General features: G+C 43.3%; 1 long non-coding RNA gene across 1 annotated transcript; it reads left to right on the forward strand.

Moving 5' to 3' along the window:
- Positions 1-10844: 10844 nt before the first annotated feature.
- On the forward strand, positions 10845-22848 carry LOC107313081. Its single transcript, XR_001554807.2, has 3 exons — positions 10845-11209; positions 13701-13795; positions 22163-22848. It is a non-coding gene; the product is annotated as an uncharacterized LOC107313081 (long non-coding RNA).
- Positions 22849-27952: the final 5104 nt, after the last annotated feature.

The raw sequence follows: 27952 nt of genomic DNA on the forward strand, positions 1-27952 counted from the left end.
GCTGAAATCAAACAGTCATAATGGATAAGTGTTTTTTTATCTGTCTCCCCTCCTAGCATTTACTGTGAGGATTTTACCACAGCTTTATTTCACAAGAGTTTTGAAAATAAATTCATTCACACTAGCAAAACTTCTGGCATGGAGGATCACCAGAGAAAAGGATTTGTAATTTATAAGCCTGTCCTTGGAACAAGATTCATATAGCGTGCAGAAAACTAAGGGATAGGGTTATCTGCTGAATGGCAGGGGAAAACTTAGCGCCTAATTCAATAAGCACATTGTATCCTGCAAGCCAAGTTATGGAAAGAACACTAAGCCAACCACGTAATTAAAATTATGATATATGAGTATATAAAGGAGGTTGAGTTAAAGCATAAGGGCTGGTCAAAAAGTAATGCCTCCTATTGTACTATGATGTTGGCCCAGGACATCAGGGACAGATGTTGGGATGGCTGTAGAGGTTGAACCTTCCAACCAATATTCTGTTACATTTTGTTGCCGTCAGACAGTGGCAGCAGAGGAGCAATCTGTCAAAATGGTGTATGGCATGGATGTGTGCATGAAACAAAGGGGTGGAATTGAATTCCCCCATTGCTGAAAAAAAATTATACTTGATACTCATTGGCGCTTGCTGAGCATTTATGGAGACCTAATATTGAGTGCTGGGTAGTGCATTTCAGCAATGATGCCGTCATAGCAGCTGTGAAACAGTGGGTTACCTCCACTGGTGCGGATTATTATTAGTACAGCATGCAGGATCTTTTTCATCACTGGCAAAAATAAATAGCTAATGATGACGACTACATTGAAAAACAGCATTTTGTAGCTGAGAATTTGCTCTCTCAAATAATGTTATGGCGCTCATTGTATCTGTTGTAATTTTCATGGAGTTAAATAGGAGGCATTACTTTCATAGCAGCCTACATAAGTATTTTGGTACTTTGGGAATTTCCTAGTTTTAGTTTTAAAGCTTCAGTTTTCTTCTATCTTGGGCTTGTAGGAAGCATCCTCATTTTTTTTTCTCCCATTTATTTTTAAGGAAAAAGGCTACATTTTCATGAATTTCTCCTCCTCTTCTCTCTCCATTGTCACTAGAACATGTCTCTCAGATTAATCCCATAGAACTCTTACCCCCCTCGCACAACAGTGACCACAATGTTGATCGGCATGCAAGGATAAATACCTTTTCTATGGCTGCTGACAGCAGAGAAAACGTGAGATGGGATCACAAGGCTGTGTCTGTGCTGGAGAGCTAATGATCCAGAGCTTGGGCTGGCAGCACTGGTGTGTGGTCACCAAGATGTTATCATAATCCTTGCTGAGTTTTTGTTCCAAGCTCACTAGGACTGCCCCAAAATGATGTCTCGGCATGATTTGGAGTGCAACAGATGTCTGTCCATCTTATCCTAGATCCTCTTGTCCAACACCTCTGCTTGTATAATGGTCTTTCTTCTCCTTCTTTAAATGTTTCCTGGGAAGCAAGAAGGGGCATTATTGAGTTTATGGGGAGAATTTCCTATGCTCCAAAATAAGAGGGGACGTAGTTTTGCTCTAAGTAAGAGGAGACTGTAGCAGGAGAAGCCCTTAACTCTGTGGGTTGGCAAACATTCAAGTGTTCCTGGTTTATCCAGCTGCTTTCTGGTATGGGTGAGGGGAATGAGCAAGTTAGTACAAACAAACTGCTAGGGGATGCAGACACTAAGCACTAACAACATTTTCTGGAGCAAATGGGAACAAACAACAACAACAGAGTTTTTTGAGGTTTTCAGCTTAACAAATATATAAATGTATAACCCACAGGGAGTGGGAACATTCCCCAGAAATCAAAATGACTCAAAATCTTTTCTCACATCAAATCCTTACTCCAAAGCAGGGGAGAGGCAATGCTTTCCCCCTCCAAAAGCTGTATGATTTTTTTTATTATTATTATTGCTTTGTTTGGTGCATTTTGCTTTGGAACAAGTTTCACTCAGTTCTTACTGAAACCAGGGTTTCTTCTCCTCCTTCCTGCCTCCACCTCCTCTGTCACAATAACACAGCTAACCAACCAACTTGCCTGCCTGCAGCAGACACCCAGCTTGGGAAGCATCAGCTGGACCAATTAAAGTTTGGCAAAGTAATAAAGATCAGAAAAGAGGGTGTGAGCAGCCGGAGTCGCCTGACAGCTTAAGTAGCAGCTGAGAATGATGCTTGGCATCAGGAAAAGCTGGAGCAAATGAGTCTCCCTCTAACTATCTTAAAGGTCATTAGCTGAGCCTGCTGTTGCCCTCACCTGCTTCTCCTGTTGACCTCCTGGGGATGCCTGACCCTCTAGACATTATTTTGCATCACTATACATTGGAGCAAGATGGGAAGAGTTGATTCTGTTGATACATCTAGCTCACATTACTAATTCAGCACTATTTCAAATGCGCTTAGCTTGAAGACCATTCTTACCCCTGTGCTTCACTTCATGCTTAGCCACATTAGATTTTGTATACTCCTCTATTACGATCAGCCTGGAAAATGGTTACGTCCATCTGAGTCTTAACCACTTCCCTTATGTCATTATCTCCAGCAAATTCAATGATCTCCCTTGTCTGAGTCATTAGTAAAAAGCATTACAGGGTAGCAGACTAAATGAAGATCCTTTTGAGATCTAATTCTTTGCCAGTTCTGCAGAGCATACATACTACCTTTGTACAAGACCAGATTTAAAAAAAGAAGGGGAAAAAAATACAGCAATGTCTGTGTTTAGGTTCTGTCTGCACAGATGGGCAATGCTGCACAAAACCCTTAGGATGGTTCCAAAGGAAGGATTTTCTCATCACTATATGGTGCAGTCAGAGAGGTTTGTTTCAAATATATGCTTTTATTCAGCAATTATATAAAGCTTTGGCCAAAAGTATTGACAATGTTGGACTGATATCAGGAGTTATGGTTTGTGTTTACAGGTTCTAAATCATAGAATGACTTGGGTTGGGAGGGGCCTTAAAGATCATGTAGTTCCAACCCTGTAAATGAGATCAGAGATGTTTAACTCTTCTAAATCCATGGTGAGAGATGGTCTGTATCTGAAAGGCATTGCTGATCCCACTGTACTTGATGAGAAAAAGCTGTCAGCCTGGTGCCTTGCTTTAAGGCGACCCAACTTTACAAAGTCTTAATTGTATTGCCATGATGTGCAAGGTCTCTGCACTGCAGGTCAGTAACCAGGGAAGTGCTGGTGTGTCTTTGGGATGGAAAGCACCATTCTCTGCAATTATCTTCAAATAATTACATTCTCTCCTGTGTAGCTACTTCCAAAGCACTGTAGTGCCAGTACTGGTACCTTGGTATGGTATCATCAAGGTCAGGCTGGAGCAGGCTCTGAGCAACCTGATCAAGCTGTAGGTGTCCCTGCTCACTGCAGGGGAGTTGGACTAGATGACCTTTAAGTTCCTTTTCAACTCAAGTGATTCTATGATTAACCTGTATGACTGACAAAGCAGAGTGAGCTCAGGGAGGAACAACGAGAGGGTCAAGGAGTAGATATGCAGTTTTCCAAGGCAATGACGAGCAGGGACACATCCTAAGATAGAAAAGATATATGGAGTGTATAAAAACCAGAAGAAAGAAAGCTGTTGTACAGGAAACCAGATTATGACTAAAAGGGAATAATGCTTCAAGCTAGATGTTAAATACATCAGCTCCTAACGATCAGGGTGCAGGACAGTCTATGGGAGGAATGACAGGCACTCAGTGCTTGGAGTATTTAAACTTATTACTACTAGAGAGACAATTCCACCACGTTGTAGAGATTTTGCCTCTGACTGAAGATCATAGAATCATTAAGCTTGGAAAGAAACACTAAGATTACCTAGTCCAACCATCAACCCACCATGATCATACCCACTACATTATGTCCCTCAGTGCCACATTTACCCTTTTCTCGAACACCCCCAGGGATGATGATTCCACCACCTCCCTGGGCACCTCCCTGTTCCAGTGCTGGCCACCCTTTCTTAGAAGAATACCACAGCTGAGAATACCATGGTGGTATTCTCATCCCTGAGAGTAATTTTCAGCATGGTTTTGGCAAGTTGGTTCACCTCCCTGTGTCCCTAGTTCCCTTCACACCTTGTCTTGACTATATAAATGTTAAGCGTTACAGAACAGAGAGGATCTGCTTAATCTGTGTTGTGTCTAGCACAAGGAGACCTTGATTTTTGGAACTGTTGAAATCAAAACTGTATTTTTAAAGATGCTACATGGAGAGGGACCACCACAGGAAGACAGACGGCCTGAGAAGATAGATGACTTTATGAATACAACATAAAGTTTGTCCTTGGGATCCTTCTATCTGTTGTTGCTAACGATCAATGATTTTCCTGTTCATCTGACATCGAAAGCAACAGGGAAAAGCAAGTGAACATCCCAGTTGCATTATGAATGAGATGGATGTGGAGCTGGGATTGAGATGGGCTTCCCTGTGTCACCACCATGTCATCCTCACCTGCTTTTAGGATCAGTCATTGCTCCCACAGCAGCCATCCCTTCTTGCTAATTGGCTTGCTGTTTGCTGGCTTGAATACTGAATGTGCTGACCGTGGGTCCTCTGAAAGAGCCACTCTGAAAGAGGTGATGGAACAGGACTGGAGGAAAGGCTGCCCATCATCAGAAAGAGCAAAGGCAGCCTTAAGGCTTGGTTTGACTTCAGGGAAAGGCGTATTTGTGGAGGTTTGAAGCTTCATTATTGATCAGCACCTGAAAGGATCTGAGAAACAAAGGCTTCCTCTCCTTTAAAGCTCACTTGCAGCAAATGGTATAACTTGTTCCTTGGGAGTCTGTTTCCCAGGGAAATGTTGTGCTATGCTGCCTGTTTCTACTTTGCACAGGCTTTGTAAAGGTGGGAACAACACTTTGTAGCATGGAAGAAGATGCATTTCAAAAGGAGAAAGATTTCTCTTTACAAACCCTTTCTCCACCTGAATTGAGAGGGAGGGTCAGGGCTGGTCTGAGAGTGAAAGATCATTTCTATCTGATCAACTCCACCGAGCCTCAGTCAAATCCTTTGCAGTGGTGAAGACTTCTTTGACAGTGGCTCCCTAAGGGAAAGTCACTTGGCCAAGTTGCATTTAGTTTCTTCAGTGTTAACTCATTACTCTCTTTGGCAATGTTTCTACCAAACTCTGCATTTGGCTGAGATTTTAGGTAGGAGGTGACAACACCATCAAGGTATTGTGTACTAAAATCAAGGAGCAGGGCAGGAGCAGAGGCTGGCATCAGGCAACATGCTCAGGAAGGGCTTTGGGAAAGTAGGGGGCAATGCTGAATCATGTTCAGGTGACAATAAGAGAGGAGGGGCTATAAGAAAGGAGGCAGACTCTTCAGGAGGGACTATTGTGATAGAACAAGGGGAAATGGTTTTAAACTAAAGGAGGGGAGATTTAGATTGGGTATGAGGAAAAAGTTCTTTATAATGGCACAGGTTGCCCAAAGATGTGATGGTCAAGGTCAAGCTGGACAGGCTCTGAGCATCTGATCAAACTGTAGGTGTCCCTGTTCATTGCAGGGCAATTGGACTGGATGACCTCTAAAGGTCCCCTCCAACTCAAATGATTCTATAATTCTATGATTTTACAACTGGTCAGGGATAGAGACTAAGCTGGCTGCTGAAAATCAGTCTGGTGGGGTCTGGTTTGGGTTTAGCTGGCAAGAAAAGCCTATCTGCCTGCAGAAGGACTCATCTCCTTATTGCAGTATCTTACTATATCATCTAAGAGCAAACTAGACAGCCAGTGTGGTATGAGACAGATCCTGCCCAAGAAAGCTTTCAGTACAGTTGTTTCTCTGCTATGCATCATAGCTACTCACAGCTTGGCAGAAATAAAATTCACAACCTTTCTACCCCAAAAGCTCTGCTGTTTGAGTTATAGGAAGTCTTGTTCACTGATTACTGTGTAGTCGGTGATAGAGCCGTATTCTTACACAGTTTGATTTCCATCTCCTAGTGGGGCTTTAGTGTATATGTATTTTTTATACAAATGGTTTGTTACAGAGCTGTGGTCATTTCCTACTTAGAAGCTGTTGGTAATTTTCCATAATTCACCATGCCTCTGCTGAGTCTCTCTCCAAGATGTCTGTCTGGTTTAAGAGAGGATTTTTCTCCATAACAACCCTTTCTCCCCTTCTGTCACTGATCCTGGTGTTTCTCTCAATGGATTTAATAAAAATGCTCTTCAGGCTTTTTATCAGCTGCAAAAAATGAGCCTGCTTGTCTTGCTGTGGCTCTGCAAACTTTTCAGTTGATTTCGTGACACTGCAACCGATGCTGTTCTAACACTCCGTGATGTTGGAAGCGTGGCTTTGAATTCACGGCATGCCGAGAGCAAACGAAATGGAGAAAAAGTTCCCATGTAGATCCTCATAATTGCACTGAGGACACACAAATAAATTACAAGCGAGGCACTGCGACAAGCTGGCTGGAGCAGATGGAGTCCCCACTGGCTTCTGCTGGACTGAACTGAAACTGCTCCAAATTGCACTGTGTGCCCTATGCCAATGACTTCTGATGGATTTTTTTCTTTAACCCAGATAATAAGTCTATAATTCAGTGCTTTTGCTCCAGATCAAGAGAACATCAAGGGCAAGCTGTTGGCTTGCTGGTTGCTTCTCTAAACCGACTGTATTCCAGAATTTGCCCCTGTAAGAATCACGTTTCTTGACAGTCATGTTCTCTGATTTGGGGAATTTTAGAAGGGGAGCTGATGAGGTGGCTCCACTAGACAAACCCAGCAAGTGTTTTAGTCCCAGAAATGATACTGTAGAAACCAATTCCCTCATGGACCTTGTCCATTATCTTGCGGAGATGTTTCTTTGGTGGGCAGAGGTTGAAAGCTGTGTAACCATGAGTGGCCTTGGCCATTATGATGAGCTGACTGTCTGGAGAGAGGGTGGTTGATGTTCTCCTTTACTTTCACCTTCATCTCTACAAGATTTGCTATTTTTGTGTAACTCCTCAGTTAAACTGATTGTGCTGCAGTTCAACCTCGACCACCCAGTACATTGTTTCTGCTGTGGTTTGTCAGCCAAGATGATGATGCTTGGGGTCTCTGTCCCATAGTCCACAGGACAGCTATACTTATAAATCTGGTGGTGGTTGTGTTGGGATCAGCAAGAAGGGAAGGTCTTGAGGCCTTGAGAAATTATAGTGACTGTATCAGACTTGCTTGCTAGTAGGCTGGTTGCCAGGGAAGGAGTGTGAAACACCCACTGAACAGCAGGGTACACCAAAACAGGGAATGGGAGTGCTTATGGAGTAAGTATCGCCAGTCTTGGTCAAGAGCCAAATCCATTTCCTCTTACCAGGTCTCCAGTCCCATGCAGCTCTGGCTGCAGCAATGACATGCAGTCATGACCACTGAATCCTCTCTGCTAATGACAGCCGCTCGGCAGTGTGTCTCACCCCGAGCTGAACTGAGTTAACAATCTGTTCCCAGTGAGCCAAGATGTGCCTGCTTATTTACCAGACTTCGAGCCTCTGGCAAGCTGCCTGCTCAACATGTAGATGGGAGCTGTATTAACTCCATCATTGCCTTCAACAGGGTGCACATGCAGTGCTAGGCAATGTCCTTGGTCCTCCTCTCACATTCTATGGCTGTGGTTCTTTGTATGTGCCCGAGGTTTGCTATGGAGTGTTAAGAAGTACTTTATGGCTGCAGGGTGGGAACACAGAATTTAGTTCCTCCAAAATTTCATGAAATTAAGGCCATTTTCACATTGACATTCATAGGAATGGCTTAGGCATAAGCTGTGGTACACAGAAGGCTTCCCCATGGAGATGTATGGGGTCACCAAATCTTGATTCCCTATAGTTATGGGAAGAATGTAAGTTCCATATTCAGAGTATGTACAGTAGGGTGGTTGCTCACAGCCTGCTTGCTTCTGTACAATGACAGCAGAGAAGAAAGTCTTACAGCCTTGATAGCATAAGTCAGAAACATTCACCTCTTGAACTAAAATACCTCACTGTGGCCCTAAGTTAAATCCACATGCCACAGGAAACAGCTTAATTACCTTTTGACATGTCCATTGCCTGATTTCCTGTTCTTGTGGCTGAATAGTCTCCACTACTATGGGATTATCTACACTTCAAGACCTCTGTAGCTTCTGGGTTAGCAGACCTCAGTCATCAACAGCTTTTTTTGAGTTGGAAGGGACCCTTAAAGATTATCTGGGACAATTCCTCTGCAATGAACTCAGTCATCTACAGCTAGATCAGGTTGCTCAGAGCCTTGTTTAGCCTGACCTTGGATGTCTCCAGGGATGGAGCATCCACCACCTCTCTGGGCAGCCTTTTCCATTGCTTCGTATCTTGCATGTTTGACCACCAAATGCAAGCCCACCATTCCATCACTCCTCATACATAATTTCTTCTCTTCAGACTAGTTCTACAGTGAAAACTATATATTCTTTTGGCTGTTTCTGAATTTTCAGGCTGTTTCTCCTTGAATCTGTGGCATCTTCTGCTTGACCTGTGTTGCAGTGCTTTCTCCCCATACCTCTTCAAATGCCACAGCATTTGAGGTGCAACCTCATCAAGGCTGAGTACAGAGGGATGATCACCTCCCTGCTCCTGCTGGCTGCATTACTGCTGATACAAGCCAGGATGCCATTGGCTTTCTTGGCTACTTGGACACACTGCTGGCTCATGTTCAGCTGATCATCAACCAACACCTCCAGATCCTTTTCCTCTGCACAGTCTTCCAGCCACTCTGCTCCAAGCCTGTAGCATTATGTGGGGTTATTGTGACCAAAGTGCAGGACCCAGCACTTGGTCTTGTTGAAGCTCATCCCATTGGCCTCAGCTCATCAATCCAGCATCAATCTGTCCTGTGCAGATCCCCCTGTAGGGCTTTCCTACCCTCAGGCAGATGAACACATCCTCCCAACTTGATGTCATCTGTAGACTTACTGAGATGGCATTCAATTCCCTCATCCAGATCATCAGTAAAGAATTAAACAGAGCCAGCCCCAAAACCGTTCTTCTACAATACAAAGTGACTCCATCCAAACAGCCTGTTGGAGACAGCCTTTATCTTAAAGTCTTTCATGCACTGAGCCTGAGTGTTCTCCTCATACAAAAGGCTTCTTGTATTTTCCGGAAACAGAAGTCTAATATCTGAGCTTGAGTTTTCTGAAAGTGTAAGAACAGTGCTGAAGGCCAGAGTCTTGGGTTTCTGTTCTGTGCTGTTTGGATGGGAAGATTAACCAGGATTTGAATTGCCTTCTCATGCAATGCTCCTGGGAAAGACACTTAGGCAAATGCTCACTGCTGACCTTTTTTTTTGTACAGCAGCAGCAAGCTTAACTGCTTGCAAACAGCTCTTGTCCTGCCCCTCTGAGCTGGAAGCTCAGGATCAGCAGCAGCAGGGCGTTAAACCACTTGCAAATAGCAATTCCTCCCTCACAGCTCCAGCCTGGGACAAAAACTAACTAAAATTGTAATTAACGTAGTTCCACATCACTTGACTCCATGCTCTGCAACAATGTGTTGGAAATGCTGATTCCTCTCCCCAGTAAAGTGTTACTGATTTGAGAATATTTCATATGTACTTGTGTTTGTGCATATATGTATTTTTATATAATATCACTTCTGCTCGTTGAGACTGTGAAAGAAGTATGAACATCTTTTGCCTTTGACCATATGAAGGCTTTGGTAAAAGCTCGAGAGATTTTATATTTTCCTTTTGAGCTATGCAGACAATGTCTTTTGTATATCCTCTAATATTTCCCTGGTCAAAAACGAATATAGCAATTCTAATGTGCAAGAAAAGCCAAAAGTGGGTTTCCTTTGATTGCTCATCCCTGAAAAATCAAAAGGAATCACAACTGATACTCCCATTCTGTGCAAATCTTTCCTCATTTTTTCTGTCTCTTTCTAACAAGTAAGTGCATCATCATGTAAAAACCACTTGAGACACAGCAGACCCTCCTGTGATCCGGCTGATTACTTTCCAGAGGGGTGCAGTATTTTGTGTGTGTGTATTCACCAGAATCTGGTTACTGCCCTCTTTCATTACAGTGTCAGTCCTGTTCTTTGCTGCCATGATTATCTTATTCACACTGAATTTGTCTTTCATCTCATTTGTGCTTTCAAGAACTAGGACTAATGCTCTTCTTAGGCTTACAAAGCTCTGTCTATACAGCAAAGTACTAGCTAACAGAGCATGGATTTGCAGTATGATACACAGTTTCTGCTGCCTATGCTTGTACCAAAGACAGTGACTCTCTGAATGCACCATTGAATTGTATCCATCATCAAAGGCAGATCTTAGAACAAGAAATGAATAAACACCCAATTAAAACTGCAGAAGGAATTTGGACAGCAAAATAAGTCATGATTGCTAGGATAAGAGTCAGTCCAGGCTGATACCCATATTCTGTCATTCCATCTATTGACCTTGACTAAGTGGTGTTCAGTTGAGGGATAACTATGTAGCAAATAGATGGGTCAGCTTCATCCATGTCATCAGGATGCTGTTCTGGACTGACAAGCCTAGAGTTGTGTCATCTCTTTCTTCATCCATAGTAGCCACATGTGTGCAACCTCCCATAAACTGGTGACATTCAGGTCATCCTTGTACTGAGCTGCTATGATCAGCTTTCTTCACACATCTGTTAGAGACATGGTTTGGTGGGCATGGTAGCGATGGGTTAATGATTTGACTGGATGATCATAATGATCTTTTCCAACCTTAATGATTCTATGATTTTGTGGTGCTGGAGATAGAATAATAGATTTGCAACTGGCCCAATGGAGAGAGGTGTGTTGGATCTCAAGTCGGTCTGCATCCATCTGTGCCCTTGGAGACTGAGCACTACCTATGGAAAGTCAATGCTGTAAAAAGAAAGGGGAATGCTTCTTATAATGGAAGCTCCCCTCCCCCTGGAAAAGTAACTATTTCCAGTAAGTGAGAAGGAAGACTAGCCTCTGCCACCAGAGAGTATTTAGAAGTAATTGAATCACTGGATTAGCTAATGCAGCATCCATTAGGAGTCCATGCCATTCCCAGAGGACTCTGCAGCCATAAAGGAGAACAAGGAAGCCCTGAGTATTTCATGAATGCACATAAACCTCCTGCTTCCAGGCTATAAATTGCTTCCCGGGTGACATCACAAAGGTGCTGTTGGCTCTCCTCCATTTCCCTTAGCATGAGGTCTGAGGTTTTCCAGATGGGCCTGAAAGGTAAGAGAAGCCAAAGCAGTTGCTCTCTCCTGTTACAGCTGATGTGGGGGTAGGGGAAATGACAGCAGAGCTCCCAACTTGGCTCTTTGCTTGGGTTGAGAAAAGCAGTTGGAGCATACAGAAGCACTTGGGCATATCTGGGGTAGGGAGGGCTGTGTATGGAGAAGCAGCCGGCACCAGACTTGGCCCGGGGCATGGCGCGCCTGGCAGATGGCAGGAAGGAGTGGGTGTGCAATGTGATGAAAGATTTAAACACAGAAGGCCAAGTCCTCAGCCAATGGAAATACGACTTGCTGAAGATCCACTGACAGCTATTTCCACTGGATGGCCGAAGTTTGTGCTAGCCATGGTGTTATTTCATCTGGTTTCTGGCACAACATCCACGGCTGGGATTTTCTGTGTTTTGAGCTGGTTCTCTTCTCTAAGGAGCAGCACCATTCTCCAGATACTACCGACTTAGTCTGTGCTTTCAATTCTAGTGGAGGATAAAGGAGGAATAGGCTTAGGCAACAGTGCAGAGATCTGAGCACCACAGGTAGGCCTGAAGCTTCACCTGTTTCCAAATGCAACTTCTACATTCAAGATGGGTAAAATTGCTTTCCATAGCATTGCCTTCTTGCTGAGGCCATATTTTAAAGGAAGATCAATGCAAGACCAGCTATGTGAAAGGCTTGAATCTCAGCTGTAGGGGAAATGGTTTCAAACTAAAAGAGGGAAGTTTTAGATTGAATATGAGGAAGAAGTTTTTACAATAAGGACAGTGAGGCACTGAAACAGGCTGCCCAGAGATGTGGTGGATGATCTCCTCCTTGAGACATTCAAGGTCAGCCTGGATAAGGCTCTGAGCACCTGCTCTAGGTGTAGGTGCCCCTGTTTATTGCAGGAAGGTTGGAGTAGATGACCTTTAATTGTCCTTTCCAACTCAAGTGATTCTATGGTTCTATGAATATACAGCACTGCTAATCCTAGTTCAGTTACCAAAGCTACTCTACACTTTCTTCAACTTCTAAGTGCTCTCATTCAGTAAGTGAAATAACAGAAAGTTTGCATCACTGAGTATTTTTTCAAATAGAGAGATGACACAACTTCTCTCTGTTTCCCTCTCCCATGGTGACAAGTTCACAAGTGCAGTGATAGTTACCTTGTGTTGCTCTGGGAAGGGGAGGCCCAGGGGCAATCTAAATATACATGCACATAAGGAAACAAATGCTACCCTTGTAAATTTTGCCATCAGCAGCTGTGGTGGGACATACTACTGCTTAGCAGGAGATTAGTTCTGTAGGCTCTATGTGTCTAAAGGGAGAATCATCTATTGTTTCCCGTTTAAGATTTATTGCGTGACTGTTTAGACTGAATAATTTATTGTGAATGAGCCCTGAAACCTGGTGCCAGTTAAAGGGAGAAAAACACTCCCCAGAAAAGAGCTTCACCCTAATAGGAAAATGTCAGCATGCAGCAGACAGAGCAGAGGGGATAGGCGATGGGTGGCGGCTGGTTGCACTGTTGGAGACCTCAATGGCTATGTATCTTTTGTCATTACTTTATAATGATGAACTCCATCGTTAGGAGCCATTCATTACCGCTTAGCCTGTGTGATCTGATGCTGATTTGATAGGATCCAATTTAGCATTTCACTCTGGGCTCCATTCCATAGCCATTTGGGTCTGGATGTAAAAGGCAGTTTGATGCCGCCTTGATAGTGTTTTAAACTGCCGTAAAAAATGCTGGCACAGCAGTTCAATAGCCATCTAACTAGGGGCGACATTGCAGGCTTGAATGTTGAGGCAGCTGCTTTTCTTTGTCCAAAATGCAAGCACAAAGTGGGTAGAGGCATCTTGTCTGGTTTTGAAACATCCACATCATGAAGTTCATACAAAAAACTGTTCTCCACCACTGAGATGCGTACATGGGCAGGGCTTTCAGCTTCATCCTAGTTTAGAAAAAGAAGGTGAAACAGGGGGGAGGGGGAAATGAAGTTTCCTATTTCTCTTGGGGTAAATTGCTAGAACATATGACAAGGTTTCAAGATCTCAGATGTCTCTCAAATCTCCCTATCTGTTTCCACTGTTGAATCATTGGGGCTGGCTGTGTGGATTTTCAGTTGAGCAAACCTGCCCTGATCCCCATCATCAAACTGAGCTAACTCCTTTTTTTCTCAGTTTGTTATCTGACTTCATTGCTGCTTTTGAACCTTGTGTTTCTTGAATTGAATGCAGCAAAGCAGTCCTGTTCTCATCCCAGTGGAAGCAAGGATAGGAAAAATTTTCCTATGTACTCAGAGCGACCAGACATATGAACCCAAGTGTTTAAGGGCAGCACCTCTCTAGATCACTCTTTGAACCTCTGTTCAACCTCTGGGCTGGCCTAACACAGCCAGGTTTATTATATATTATTCTGTGGAATAATATGAAGAAGTGTGGATGAGGATGACCATCTGGGGGCTTCTCACCTCCCTCTTCATTGTTGTAAGATGTTTCTGCTGTCTTTTAAGGGATCAGACTGGAATCAGACATGCTCTGCAAAGGGTATGAGTGGGAGTATGCTCTCCTATCTCCTGCCATATGCATCATGAAGGTCTTCTGAAAGGTAAGATAGGTCGATCAGCATCACGTTCAGTAGACGTCAGATGAAGCTCTCTTCTTTCTTGGTAACCATAGTGAGCATCTGCTCTGTAATGAGAGGCATGGCCAAGTGGCTAGAATGAAAACTAATGATAGCATCATTGTTCTGTAGATTAGTGAAGCGAGTCAGCCTTAGAGCAGTAAATAAAGCAATTTCATTGGATGAAATGAATGGCCCAAGGGAGCAAGGGCTAGAAATAAGAGACAGAAAGACGTATGAAATCATCTCATGGCCAGTATAAGATTGTTTCTGTATTCACTGAGACTAACCCAGTTTCAAATAATTCTAGTGAACAGGGTATTTACTAACCCTTTGGGGAGAATACTCCATGGTGCCTGCCAAGAAATATGTCACAATAATGCTTCTTTTTGTTAGCTGCTTCAAAACACATAATTTTCAGAGGTGTCCTTAATAGACTTAGCATCTCCTTGGTAATAGACTTAGCATCTCCTTGGTGTTGAGGACCCAAGATACCTGTAAAGATGCATTGCTATCCACTAGTATTTTCCTGTAATTATGTTTTGCAAGTTCCATTGGCTTAAGCATGTATAGTAAGGAAATACCAAAGATTTCACCTCAGGGTCAATGAATTAGAAGTCAATCCAAACCAGACCAATGATCAACTGAAGGATATTAATATTTGACAGTTGTTGGATGAATAACATGACAGGGACTGCTGATCATGTTAGATGGGCCCTTGTCCAAAGCAGATTGGATCTCTTTCCGGCTGTCTCAGCAGAGAGGATCAGAAATGACAGTGGAAGAAGAGAAGAAATTGCTTCTCTCAATTTATCCAGAATCTTTTCTGTCATTCAGAGGTGGGATCCTAAGTTAGCAGCCTTCATAAAAGCTAACCTAAAAGTTAGTTCTTCAAAAGAATGACACTAGGAAAAAGTTGTTTGTTTGTTTGTTTGTTTTATTAATAGTTTTTAAAAGGAATACCATTGTATTCATGAAGAATTTCCTACCTCTGTCTTTAGACTTCTTTGGAAGGAATTCAGTGAAAATACTAATTTGGGGACAGAAAAGCTGAGGAATAAGAAAATTAGCTTTAATATATTATTATGGTGCCTAGATACATTTACTCCATTTTTCTAGACTTTCTAGTTTGTCTTCCTGAAAAGAGTTGGTGGTATATTGTTAGGAATATATTCCAGGCAGCTATCACATTGTGGGAAAACGGGGCTAAGGGCAGCTGAGCAGCACTTCCATCCAAAAATTTCAGGTTTGAGGCACTAATCTGTTGGTTTTGGCATTGAAGATACTATTGGAAAACGATGTTGTTTGGAAAAGAAATGTGAGTTCTTTGAAAAATAATTTGTGGTGGTAGATTTGCTGCTCTTCCTAAATGCCTTGATGAAAAGCTGCATAGAATAATCATATACCCAAGGGCTTCATCAAAACAAGAGGATGGAAAGGCACTGGGAGGATTTAGAAGATGGCAACATGAAGACTTGGTATGCCATAGGTCTCTACTACACATTGAACAAGTTATAGTATGAGATTTCCAAAGAATTTTGATTTTAATAAGTGCCCGATCCTTGAGAACTTTCAGATTTTCAGATGACCTCCGTAATCAGCTGATCTACTCTGAAAATACACCTTTGTTTGCAAAGCCTCTTGGAAAATCTATTAGGTTGCTCCCCAGATGTGTGATACGGTGTTATGTCAACAGATTACCTTGAAAATATAGTATCACAAATTTAATCCAAAGTCAAGCACAAGAGAACGTGGTGGGAGAAATATGGTCCATTCAGTCCAAGACTCTGCAGGCACAAAGGGGCTACTCAAGAGACACAGGGCTGTCAATGTCTAATTGATATTTTCCAAATGAATTATCTTTGCTCCCAAACACTGTCTTCTTTTTTGACTTAAATGATTTGGGCATGTACAGCTCCACACTCTATAAAGTCTGCATTAAAACTGAAAGCAGTGGGGTTGGTTGCTTGCAGTACAGATATAATCTATGTTTATGGCACTGTTGTAGGGTAAGAGAACTCTGTGCTGGGATTGGAAAGAATGTTTCTGTCCTCTTGGACAGAACTATTTTGGTGTCAGATTGGTAACTTACAGGAGAATGATCATGACACTGGTCTAAACTGAGGAAAAGAAAGTATTCTAAAGGGCTGTGTAAGATGGATATTTGGCTATTACCAGCGAAGGCTGTTTTGCAAGCAAAGGTGTTTTGGACTGAAATCAAAGCTTTCAGAGACTGAGAGCACTGATGATTATGTGGCTCTTTATCTATCAGTTTTATTGAGGGTCAGTTAAACCATTTGAAGAACTTCTCCCTCATTGTCTCCATGATTTCTCTGGTAACGTCAGTGCAGGTATGAGACAAAGCAGCGCATCTGCTGCTGGAATTGTTTGCAGAGAGATTTGCCCAGCAAAATGCATATAACGCTATGGTCAGAAAATGGGGAAGAAAGGATTCTTTTTGTTTGTTCGGCAGGGAATTTTTGTTTAATCAGCAGTTGTTTTCAAAACCAAACACTGCCTGCCATCAGCCAAGGTCCAGGAACGTAAATATCTGGGCCCTCTTCCAGGACATGGCTGATCTCCAAACTGTTCATAAGGAGAGAGGAGGTGGGAAAGTGTCTCCTGATGCACTGCAGTTGGCAGTAGTGGTGCTTGCAGCAGCACAGTGACAATATTCAGCTCGCCTGGCCCATGTCATATGATTGGAGTTGCTTAGTAAAGCTCTTTGGTTCGTCATGTGTGATGCAGACCCACCCAAAATCTGACCACAACATCTTGCATCCCAATGAGAGGAGCAAACACAAAGACTGCGGCAAGTTACAGTCGAGTCCTTGTATAAATCCAGTGGAAGCTTCTGATGACTATTGCTTTTCTGGTATTAAATGAGAGCTTCCACAGGTTGGGCACTGTGGGAAATTTGACTTCCTCACCTGGATGGTTTGTCAGAAGCTGTTAGAGGGGTTTTTTTGTTTGTTTGTTTGTTTGTTTGTATAATAAATTCATGGATCTGTTTTCTTGATTTCTGTTGTGTTTGCCATTTTTAGCTGAGTGTGGAAGATCCTACCCATCTAAATGGATGTAGAATTGATGTGGCGGATTCAGATTTGGATGCCATGGTAGCCATTGTGTAATGAGACCTGGAAACACAGTTCTGAGAGCTGTATCTTGACAAGTACATTTTAAATCTCACTGTATATTTTCCCTGATAATAAATAAACCAAAATCTTTCGAGTAACGCTGATGAGAGAAGCAAGCTTAAGAATACAATGATTGGACTGGATGATCTCCAGAGGTCCCTATCTACACTGTGATTCTGTGATAGTTGTAATAAGTGCCCAATCCACTTACATATCAGGTGACCTTCAGTGAATCTCTCTCCTTTTCTTGCCTTTTTCTTTTTTTTTTTATGTTTAGACCATGCATTCTTTAAAGATGGAGATGCATTTTCCTGCCTAGTGCAAGCCCTGTCTTCATCCCAGTCTCACACTGGAAGAAACTCCAGATTTCCATGTACATGTACAAAGGCAAATGAAGCACTGAGTGTTTTGGTCTGACTATTCCACTGCTTGTAAATTTCAGCAGTGCTGATGGTAATGCAGCAAGCATAAACTTGTTGGGGGGGGGGGGGAAGCCTTCTGGTAGCTTATCTAAGCTCACTTAGAAAATCTGTAACAGAGGCAGTGATGAAATTAAGGTTCAGATAAGCTCTTTTATGGCATGCTCATCTTGTCCACTCTTTGAGTCTGATTTTGTTCCACCAGGCTGATTGTAAACAGGTGAAGAAACTGAGGAGCCAGCACAGATAGTGCTAACAAGGGACCTTGTTGAGAACTATCTATCTGTGGGGCAAATGGAGGTGGGATAAAGGGTAGGGAAGTTGCACTTGTGTATGCTGTGTGCTCTCCACCCCCATTTCTTTGCAACTCAGCTAGAAGGAGAGGATGGAAGCCAGGGAAACCTGCTTTAAATTGACTGACACTGTTTAAAATAAAATAAATATATATATATATATGTTTTGTTTTTCCTCCAGATGAATATTAAAAGGTGGCATAACTGACAACCCAGCCCACTATAAGTTCGCCTCCTGTTCAGAGCTAAATTGGAATGAAATTCAGTGATTTTCTTACTGTGGGCATAAGAGGGACTGTGGGCCTCTAATCACTGCCTGTGGGTTTGACTCAGCCATCCATAAACTGCAATATTCACTCATTTATTCCTTTTCATTCAATTGCCTCCAAATTGCTTCAAACAAGCTCCCTGGCTGTTGGGGAAGGAGAAACTCTGCCTGCTCCTCATTAGAGTGGACAGGAGCGAGGAGGAGAGAAACACAATGTTGGTGCCATCCATCCGCTTCCTTCCTCCCCTTCTTTCCTTTGCTCTGAGAAGCGAGGGTGATCGAGGACATGTACACCAAGCGTGCAAAGCTGGCAATTACACACTGTTTGCTGCTCTGTGTCTTGTACAACCAATTAACATGAAATAAACAACCAAATGTGTTGCTTCGGCTGGCACACGGCAGATCAACCTGCAATCCCGTGACCACAGGCGCTGGAATACGCCGCCTGGTTTCCTTTTTAAAATTTCCTGGCTTTCCCCCCCCCCGTCGCCCCGTCCCTCGACCCCCCCCCGTCCAAAGTTTACCCAAGCATTTTGAATTTGCAATCTACTTAGAAAGCCAAAGATATACAGAGAGCCTTAGAAAAGAATCACAGAAGCACAGAATCATTTAGGTTGGAAAAGGCATTCAGGATCCCCAAGTCTAACTGTCACAGTGACCCACAGAGTCCCATGGTGAATGTTCACCTGCCACTTCCTAACTAGTAACCTTGTAACTTTGAGTCAAAGACCAAATACCTTTTGGGAGTAGCTTTAAATTTTTCAATCATTTTGATGAGTTAAATACACCAAAACATGTTTTTGACCAGAGAAGCTGTAGATGCCCCATCCCTGGGGGTGTTCGTGGTTGGATGTGGCTCTTGGTAGCCTGATATGGTGGGTGGTAACCCTGTCCATGGCAGGGATGTTGGAGCTCAATGATCTTTGAGATCCCTTCCAACCCAAACCATTCTATGATTCTATGAATTACGTCTAAGGGTCAAGCCATGGGTCCATTTCTCTATGGTGATAACATGGTCAGCCCACCATAAAGGAACTGATCAGTACAGGTGGATCGTTCCCTGGCCAGCAAAAATCAGCATTTACCCAACTGCTTTTTTCTCCATCCTACATGTGACAAGCTGCATACTGTTGGCGACTTCCCTTATCCCTCCCTACATCAACAAACACAGAATCATAGATTCACAGACTCATGGAATCATAGGGTCATTAATGTTGGAAAAGACTACTCACATCATCTAAGCCAACCACTAACCCCATCACCACTATGGCCAATAAGCCAGGTCCCTCAGTGCTACATCTAGCCTTTTCTTGAACACCTCCTGATAGTTACCCATGCAAAAAAACCCTCCTGAGAGAAATGTTCAAGGAAATAAGAAGAAACACTTTTAGATGTGTTCTGGGCTGCAGGCTGGTGCAAATGTCCTAGAAACTGGGCTCCTCCACTGGATGTCTTCACTGATCCTCTCTTCCCAGCCTTCAGTTTTTGAACAGCAGGCAGCAAAAGTGGGGCAGAAATGGTCTTCATGCTCCTGCCCAATTGCTGGACTAAACATGGACCCACCAACAATAGGAACCGTAGCTGTGGGCAGGGAGGCTTTGCAAAGCAACCCCCTCATTTTTCTCCAGCACTCACAGGGCTCCAGCAAGTGAAGCAGATAAAGCAGAAAATACTGCATTGCACCAAAGGAATAGAGAGAGAGGGAGAGAGAGAGAAATCCCACAGTCTGACAGGCAAAGGCTATGACTGTCCCACTCCTGACAGGCTGCTGCGTGGTGTGGCGGAGGAAGGCAGGAAGCATGCATGATGCTCAGAGCAGAACTGCTCCCGTACTGAGAGCATTTATTGCGGTGCCTTTTGTGATGAACCACCCCCAAAAGCTTCTGTCTCAGCTCAGGCACCTTTGGCATCTGCAGACAGAGAAGGAAATATTTCCAGCTTACTGCCTGGAAATGAAAACTGCAACACTGGCTCAGCAAACAGAAAGAGTTGGGGAGATGGTGACAGCCTGTTTTCTACTAACAGTTGCTCTGATGGCCCATCCTGGTTCTGACTGTTTAGCTCTGCTGTGACCCTGATCCTCATTGCTCTTTGCAATGAGCAGGGACACTCCCACTGTTCCATCTACTACTGCAAGTCTCCTTAGATAGGGATAATAGTAACTAACCCAAAATAGTGGCAAAGATTATTAGCTAAGGCTGCAAACCAACAACCTTCCCCTCAGCTCCTTTTCCCTCAGTGTCCTCTATTGATGAAATGAACTATTCATTTCATTCCCTTTGTCACACCAATCTCTTCTATATAGTGAGGTCTTGACAGCACTGAGGCAGCTCTACCTTTCCCTAGGGGAAGCTACCATGATCCTGCTGCTACCAGGATCCTGCTCCTCCATATATATATATATATTGGCATCATTGCAGTATCAAGGTAAGGCACTCAGGGTAGGCTATCCAAACACAGCCCCCTGACTTGCACACATGCTTATTACCCTTGGAAATGAAAGATAAGCAATAAGATTTATCTCAAAAAATAATTTGGATATCTAAGCATTCTCTAGCTAGGAAATGGAGAAAGAAGGAAGGCTGGAATTGGAAACAGACACAATTTTACACTGTGAAAGACAATAATATCTCCTGCAGAGATAGTAAACACAGAGGAGCTGTTTCCAACCAGCACCCAGTAACAGATCCTTGAATCAGTGAAAGCTCAGAAGAAAGGGAAGGAGGGAGGCAGGCTTACACACATGTATCTTACTAACAGAGAAAATTAAGTGCATTTTTTATCTCCTTTGCTATCACTGTTTATCCAGAACTCGAAATCACACAACACTGCATATGTCAGGAAAGAGAAATCAGAACATTGACAGAAAATGGGGTGGGAGGGGAGTGTTCAAAACCTGTTTGGAGGTGGATTCCCTGGGGAGAAGCAGGGTTTGGTCCTGCACACTTGGCACCAACAGTGCGGTACTACTTCTGGACAGGTGTTTTTTGCATGGGGAACTATCAGGCCTTGCCCAAAGTGCTAAGCTCCCCAGAGAGGGTAAGAGTAGACAGGGAACTCATGACCACTGCAGTCAGTATAATAAGGAGAATTTACAACATGTCAGGAAGCTGCATCAACTGATGGTTGCCTGTTTCCTTGGAGAAATACTGGAGGCGCCCATACCAAAAACAGGGCAGCTGCCAGGTTTAACATGTATGGGGATAGTGCCATTCTTTGTCTGTGCAAATCCTCTGGAGATGTTCTCAAGTCATTCTTCATATTTTCTTCCTTCTTTCCCTTTGGAGCCCAATGAGTTAACTCTAGCCTACTTCATGTAGTAGTTAGGTGGTCTTTAAGATCCCTTCCAACAGGCTTTTACTAGCGTTCAAGCTGAGTGGTGTATTCACCATATGTATTTAAGATAAGCTGTGCTTATTCATTCCTATTGGTCTCAAGCAAGAGCCAAGTGGCCAGGATATGACTGGTGGGATGGAAACTCACCCTTAACATTTATGGTTTGAAGCACAACAGAAGGCAAGGAGCAGTGCCAATGGTGGCTTTAAACTTACTCATATGGTTAATGTGGCTCTTGTCTGTGCGTATTGTTGGTCATGAATATTTGGCTGCAAGCTCAAGACTGAAGCATCATTGTTAGAGATAGGTCAGTCATGCAGGTGACGTCCTCGCTCCTTTATTCAGACCATGGAGATTTGTGCTTCCGATGTTGGAAGCACTCTATCAACCAGATAAGGAGCAATTAGATTTGAAAGGAAAGTGTCAGATACTGGTATCTTCCACACATTTTCTTCTGCCTTCCCTTATGGCCCATTAACATCTGTGTTGTGTTATCCATCTTCCATGAACTTCCCGGAGCTGGGACCTTGTTTGTCTGTGTCAGTGCCTGTGGATAGATCAGACAGAGGTGTCCAACCTTTCCAGCCTGAGGGCTGAGAATGCTTTTTCACAAAGGCCACAAGGTCACCATTGATGCTGTAACTAAGCCAAGGCTCAGCCAGCTGAGCTTCAGCCCTTCTCTCCCCGAGGTCTGTGAGCCCCACAGGGAAAGCTGACATCAAAAGCTGTCCCCGTGCTGCTATGATCACTGCAGGATGCCTGGCACAGGATGCACAAAGGCTGTCCTTTCTCAGTGTGGGCTGTAAAGGTTCAAGCCTCTGCTCTGAAACCTATACTGTCAGATCAATACTGTTAGTGATGGGAGCTGAGATGCTTCACATAACTCACTCTGCTTTCAGGGCAAGAGAAATCTGGAGTCGCATGTGAGGAGCTTAATGCCTGCCAACATCAACAGCACTGACCACATCCAGCAACAATCCATCGGCATCTGAGATCCCATGCACATGAATGGACACCATGCTGCATGGTCAGTGACTTGTGCATGCCTGGGAGTCAGCAGTAGGAGATTTCCAGATGCCAAGAAGTTTTCTCTGTACCTGCTGGCTGCTTGGCACTTGGCTACTGTGCATCTAAAATCACACAGCTCTGTGCTCGCTGCTGTTTACAACTGCTCAGTGTGAGCTCTCCCTGTTTTCCTGCAGGAATTAGTTGCCTTGGTAGTGAGTAAAGAAAACTCAAAATATTTTAAAGAAAGATGAATGTGAATATGTGATGCAGTTACCATAAACTCACTGACTCCCACTCAAATACATTCATCGCACAGGCTCTGTTTTCAGCTCCTTTTTTGTACCTCTCTCCCTATCCCCAGTTCAACACCACCCCTTAAATCCCACGCCTGCACTTTTCCACGCAGCCAGAGGACAGATGTGTTTATTTGCACGGTACCAGGCTGTGATTCCTGACTCTGCTGCTGACTTTTTGAAGCACTGGGCAAGTTATTTGTCAGACACCCTGTATGTCAAGTCCTGCTCCTGTAAAACAAGCAGGGGATGATGCTGGGAAAAATAAATATGGCTCTGGCTGGCTGTACACAAAAATAGCAGTGATGGTGGTGAAATTTAAGCACCAAGCTGTGTGCTTGCTTTGTTAAGGGCTTGCAATGAATCGTGCTCGTTTCATTCAGATTCTGTGAAGCTTTGTGGGAAATCATCCTGGGGCTATCGTCATCCATCCTGGCCTTTAGAAAGGCATCGAGTGTACGCTGGTTTATGCCAGCTGAGGAAATACGCCCCTGTTAAAACAGATTTTCTTTCTTTCACAGCTAGGACAACACAGGATATCCCCATCCTACCAGTGGAGACTGCTGTTATCTGGAGTCTGTACACATCATTAGTTCAAGGACTGTAATCGCAATCATGGGTCCCCTATTGCCTTGCTTTGCAGAGGAAACCCAACTTTCATGTTTCTCTCCCAGCGCCAGTGAAAGATGAAGGGAAAAGAGGTGTAGGATACAGAAAGGATCGACTTTAGAAACCAAAAGAACCTTGAAAGCTGAGCAAGAAGAATCAGAGCCAGGCCTGTGGGGGGAAGGAGGGGGATGGCTGGAGCTGCCTGCTGTCACCTCAGTGCCTCTTGACATGAGTTAGGAGGCAACCGAGCTGAAGCCTCAGATGCTGAGGCTGCGTGTGTCTGGGTATGAATGCAGTCCCCCTGGCCTCTCTTCTGACCATCAGTATAAATAAGATTTTCTTTGCATTTCTCCCTCCTATTCCTTTGGAAAATATAAAGCAGAGCTCTCTGGGGGTGCTCAGGGGGACATGGGTGCTTTCTCAGCTGGATGGGGATGGCAAAGATGCTCTCTTGAGGGCTCCTCCTGGTCTCATCAGCAGCACTGCAGGCATTGCCTGCAGCTTTTGGAGGGGAATTGCAGAGTCAGGGCAGATCCCTTTTTCTTACTGTCACCATTAATTTTTATAGTCTTTTTGGGACTGCAGTTGCTGATCTGGGAATAGAGGAATAAGGGTGAATAGGCTCAGGCTCAGATATTGCTCCAACACAAGCTTGGTTTTTGGAGTAGGGGTGATTCTGAAAAAAAAAAGTGGGAACTGAGCTCAGCTGAAAATAACCCTAAAAAATTTGTTTTCCACACAACCAGACCAAACCAAACCAAACCAAACCAAACCAAACCAAACCAAACCAAACCAAACCAAACCAAACCAAACCACACATAGTCCCTCAACAATTCTCTCTTACCCAGATGTTTCAGTGCCACATTTTCCACAGTGGTCTCTCAAGCATCTTTTCCAGACCATACTGCAGAGGAGAGAAGAAGATGTTGGCCAACAAAATACGGAAAAAATGGAAGTCTGTGGCTTTTGGAAGAGAAAGTGGTTGGTGCTGCTGGAAAGCTGTGCTTGTGGGACAGGCCCCTACAGGGAACCAGACCCATCTGTGGAGCAGCCATCATTTGGGATGGTGCCATTAGAGATCATAAATAAAATGGGACACATGGACCTCTAGGGAAATAAGCTTTGGTTCCAAGCACAATGCAAGAAGACAGCTACTTTCTTTTTATTTATAACAATGCTACGTGCCCATCTGACCCCCACTTACACATGCATACACAAACATGCATGTACACATTTTGGGGAAGATTTTCACCTCAAGCAATGGAAAATCATCAAGTTCAAAGCAGAAAGAACCAAACACTTTTTTTTTCTTGGGAAATCACTCACCTCAAGCCATTTAAGACTTAATAATGTATATGGAAAAGTATGAATCCATTCCTTCCCTACTAAATTGGAGGTGTAGATACTACATCTAGGTCTAATTTGTGGGTAAAGGAGAATAACCTCCCTGACTTGGGTATTTCCTCTAAGCAGTCCCTTTCGAGAGCCCAGGAAATCTGTTTTGCAGTCTACCAAGAGCTGCAGGCAGAACAAGAGCAAATTCATCTTCCTTTTTATTTTCTCCCAGAGAAATGTAGACTTTCATTACTAGCGCTGCTGAGAGTCATTGCAGCAACATCACAGTCTGTCCATCTGTCTGTCTTAATCACTGCAGTGCCATTATTTCACATCCTCTCTCTGCTCTGCTTTTTTGTTGTTGTTGTTGTGCCTTTAACATTTTAGTATTGATATTTCCTTTCCACTGTTAGATGGGATGATATGATAGCTGATAACTGCCACCTTAACCAAGCTTACGGTCAATAGCAATAGATCCATCAGGCTCCATCTGTCAATCTCTCTGCTGTTTGCTCTATTTCATTTTCCATATTTTGCATCCCCAAGGAAGATTTCTTCCCTTCTCCCCCACCACAAGCTTTAATTCTAGACCAGGCAGAGAGGACAGCATTTCTTTCTTGCATTTCACTGATGCAGCTCTGAGCTCAGCTTAAAAATGTTGCCCCATGGTATGAACTGTTCCCTGCTTCCAGTATCACATAGTTGTAAGAGTTGAGGCACAAAATGAAATACATATCACCAACACAATGAGCTTGTCTCCTGGCACTCAATCCATGCACTTCTGAGAACTTCTCAGACATGAACTCAGAGTAGACTTCTGTTCACTCTTGAAAGGACAGCTTGAGACAGTACAGAAACAGAAGGGCTAGAAAGTGAAATTGCAAAGAAATTGTGAAGGCTGTAGATCTGGTCAGTGAAGGACAGTCCAATCTCACTTGTCCTCTTCCTTGAAGGATGAACGTTTATTGTGAATGCTGTTTGTAGCTGCATGGATGGGCAGGGCCACTGAGCTTGGAATCTGCCAAAGACCAGGTGCAGGATAATTTCAAGAAGAGGCTTGGAAGTATTTGTTTGGTCAAAGCACCCACTTCAGGATCCAATGAAATACAATTTCACACTCATCCCTTTGAGGGATAAACTTTACTTTTGGGATCTTCTTCAGAATTTGTCATTTTCTCCTCCACTTTAATATAAATTTTGCCCTTCACTTGCTTTACTCTGGAAACGCTTTATTTTCAAAAATCTCACATTTGCTTTTTGACCAGCCAAACACCCGCTTTGTTTCATTTTTTAATTCTCTTATTCTTAAGGAAAGATCTGCTCATTCAGATTGGACTGATGTGCAGGAGACTGAATGTTTCAATACAGATAGTGCTGCCACCCAAGATATCAGAAACATAAACTTGCTGCTATTGCCAAATAAATAGATAAATAAATGAACACCCCTTCCCTTCTGCTGGGGTGTGAGATGTTGGTGAGAAAGCTGACTTAAAATAAAGTACACGGCATGTAACTCATCAGTGTAGGCCTCCCTATTGTTGGGTGTCCAGGATGAGCAAACCTACCATCTTTTTCTGGAAACCCCCCGTGAAGGTTGACTCAAAGCTACAGCTGATTCAGAGTCTCGTGATAAATGCTGGTGGGAAGGCAATATAAAACAGCTTGGACATCAGCATCCAAAGACCTACCCAGAACCCAGAGAGGCTTTGCATAGCCCACATGGCTCAGACTCTTGACATGCTGAGAACAGTTAGATTAAACCTCAATATTCCTTCCGGCACAGTCATGCTATTGGGGAAAAGAAGCACACAGGATGGAGAAGCAGCATAAAAAGCCTGATGAAACGGTCTTGGGACTCCTTGCTGAATGAGAGTTTGTGCTAAGAGCAAGGAAATCCTCTCTGGTAGTTTGATTACTTTTGTAATCAACAAAATAGGTTGAAGGAATTGTATTTCTTTAGCCAAGAAGAGAGAAGCCAAGTGGAGATAGAATAATAGTTGTCCAGGAGACAAAAGATACTTGAAAATGTGATGAGAGCAATTCTTCTGGTCTGCTGGGAGAAAAATAGGAAGAAATGAGCTTAATTTTAAGCAAAGAAGATTTAGTTTGGATGCTAGGACAGAGAAGTCATGTTCAAATGAAATGCTAAAATGATTAGCAAAGGGGGGGGATGTAAAACCTCCTCAATTAGGGTGGCTTTCCTACCCGCCCGACACCCCCAAAGTCATTTGAATAAATTTCTGTTGAGCATAATCTATGAACCAGGAATTCCTGATTCAGCATTGGTTCAGATTTGGTTCTGTGGATTGATACATTCCTCAGAAAGAAAGACAATTGCCATAAGGACATCCTGATTACACAGCTAATTTCTCCTCTGAGCAGGAATTCTGGGGTTTGGGGTAGGGAGATAATAGTATCACAACTGCATTTCCCTTTAATGTAATTTATCAACCTTGCACATGTATGTTGAAACTGATGCAGCGTCCCCAGTGTAGTGCAGTACTCCACTTCTATCTATGTCTCTCTACATATTTCCTCTTACGGGTAAATTTAGGGTTAATTTCTGCACTTCCCATGACTCTTTGAGGTGCTTTCCAATGGCACAACCCATTTCTGCTGGAAAGGACTGTTGGATGCAGAAACAATTTAGTCCATCTTAACATGCCCTTAGGTGCAAACAGTCTCTAAAGAGTAAACTGGACTAGTACAGGAAGGACTGACTTGATGGCCAAGGGTTCTGGAGTCTGCTACCAACCTTGTGGCTCTCATTTCCATAGCCATGTGTCTTTTTAATGACTTGGCTAGAAATGTTCCCTGCAAGGCAGTCATGGGAATTCTTCCCCATTTGAAAGGCCAGGTTAGGAAGATATTCAGTAATCAGTATCAGCTAATGCTAGCCTATCATGTTACTAACAATTGTCAGGTTACTTCCCTTTAGAATGGTTGTATTTGATGTTTCTCTGCAGTGTATTATAGGCTAATTAATGCTGTTAATGATAATGGTTCCACTGTAAGAAGCCTAGAGTATTACCTCTATCTATCTTCTTGTCACCTTCCTTTTATCAAACCATTAAAGGAAAGCAAGCTATCTAATGGGGCTATCAACCCCCACCACACTAATTCACTTACATCCACGTGGAAATAGAAAGCACTCTACAAATGTAGGATGGATGTTTATGCTAATTGTGGAGACTATGCGCTGGTGCTCTGGCTTTCATTTCATGCTTTTCCCTTGCACTTTGAGCCATGATCCAACCCTTCTCAAAGTTGGAGGGCAATTTATCATCGGCACTGCACATCTTCAGTTGTTCAGATTTCAATCTGTCATCTTTAATATCAGTTGGAGACACGTATATTGTACATTCTTCTAAACCACAAATCAGCAAAGCTGCTCCTTCTTCTTTCAATCTGTTGCGAAGCAATTATAGTGGTTGGAGACCATTT

The sequence above is a fragment of the Coturnix japonica genome, chromosome 1 (assembly GCF_001577835.2).
Source record: "Coturnix japonica isolate 7356 chromosome 1, Coturnix japonica 2.1, whole genome shotgun sequence".
Classification (NCBI taxonomy): domain Eukaryota; kingdom Metazoa; phylum Chordata; class Aves; order Galliformes; family Phasianidae; genus Coturnix; species Coturnix japonica.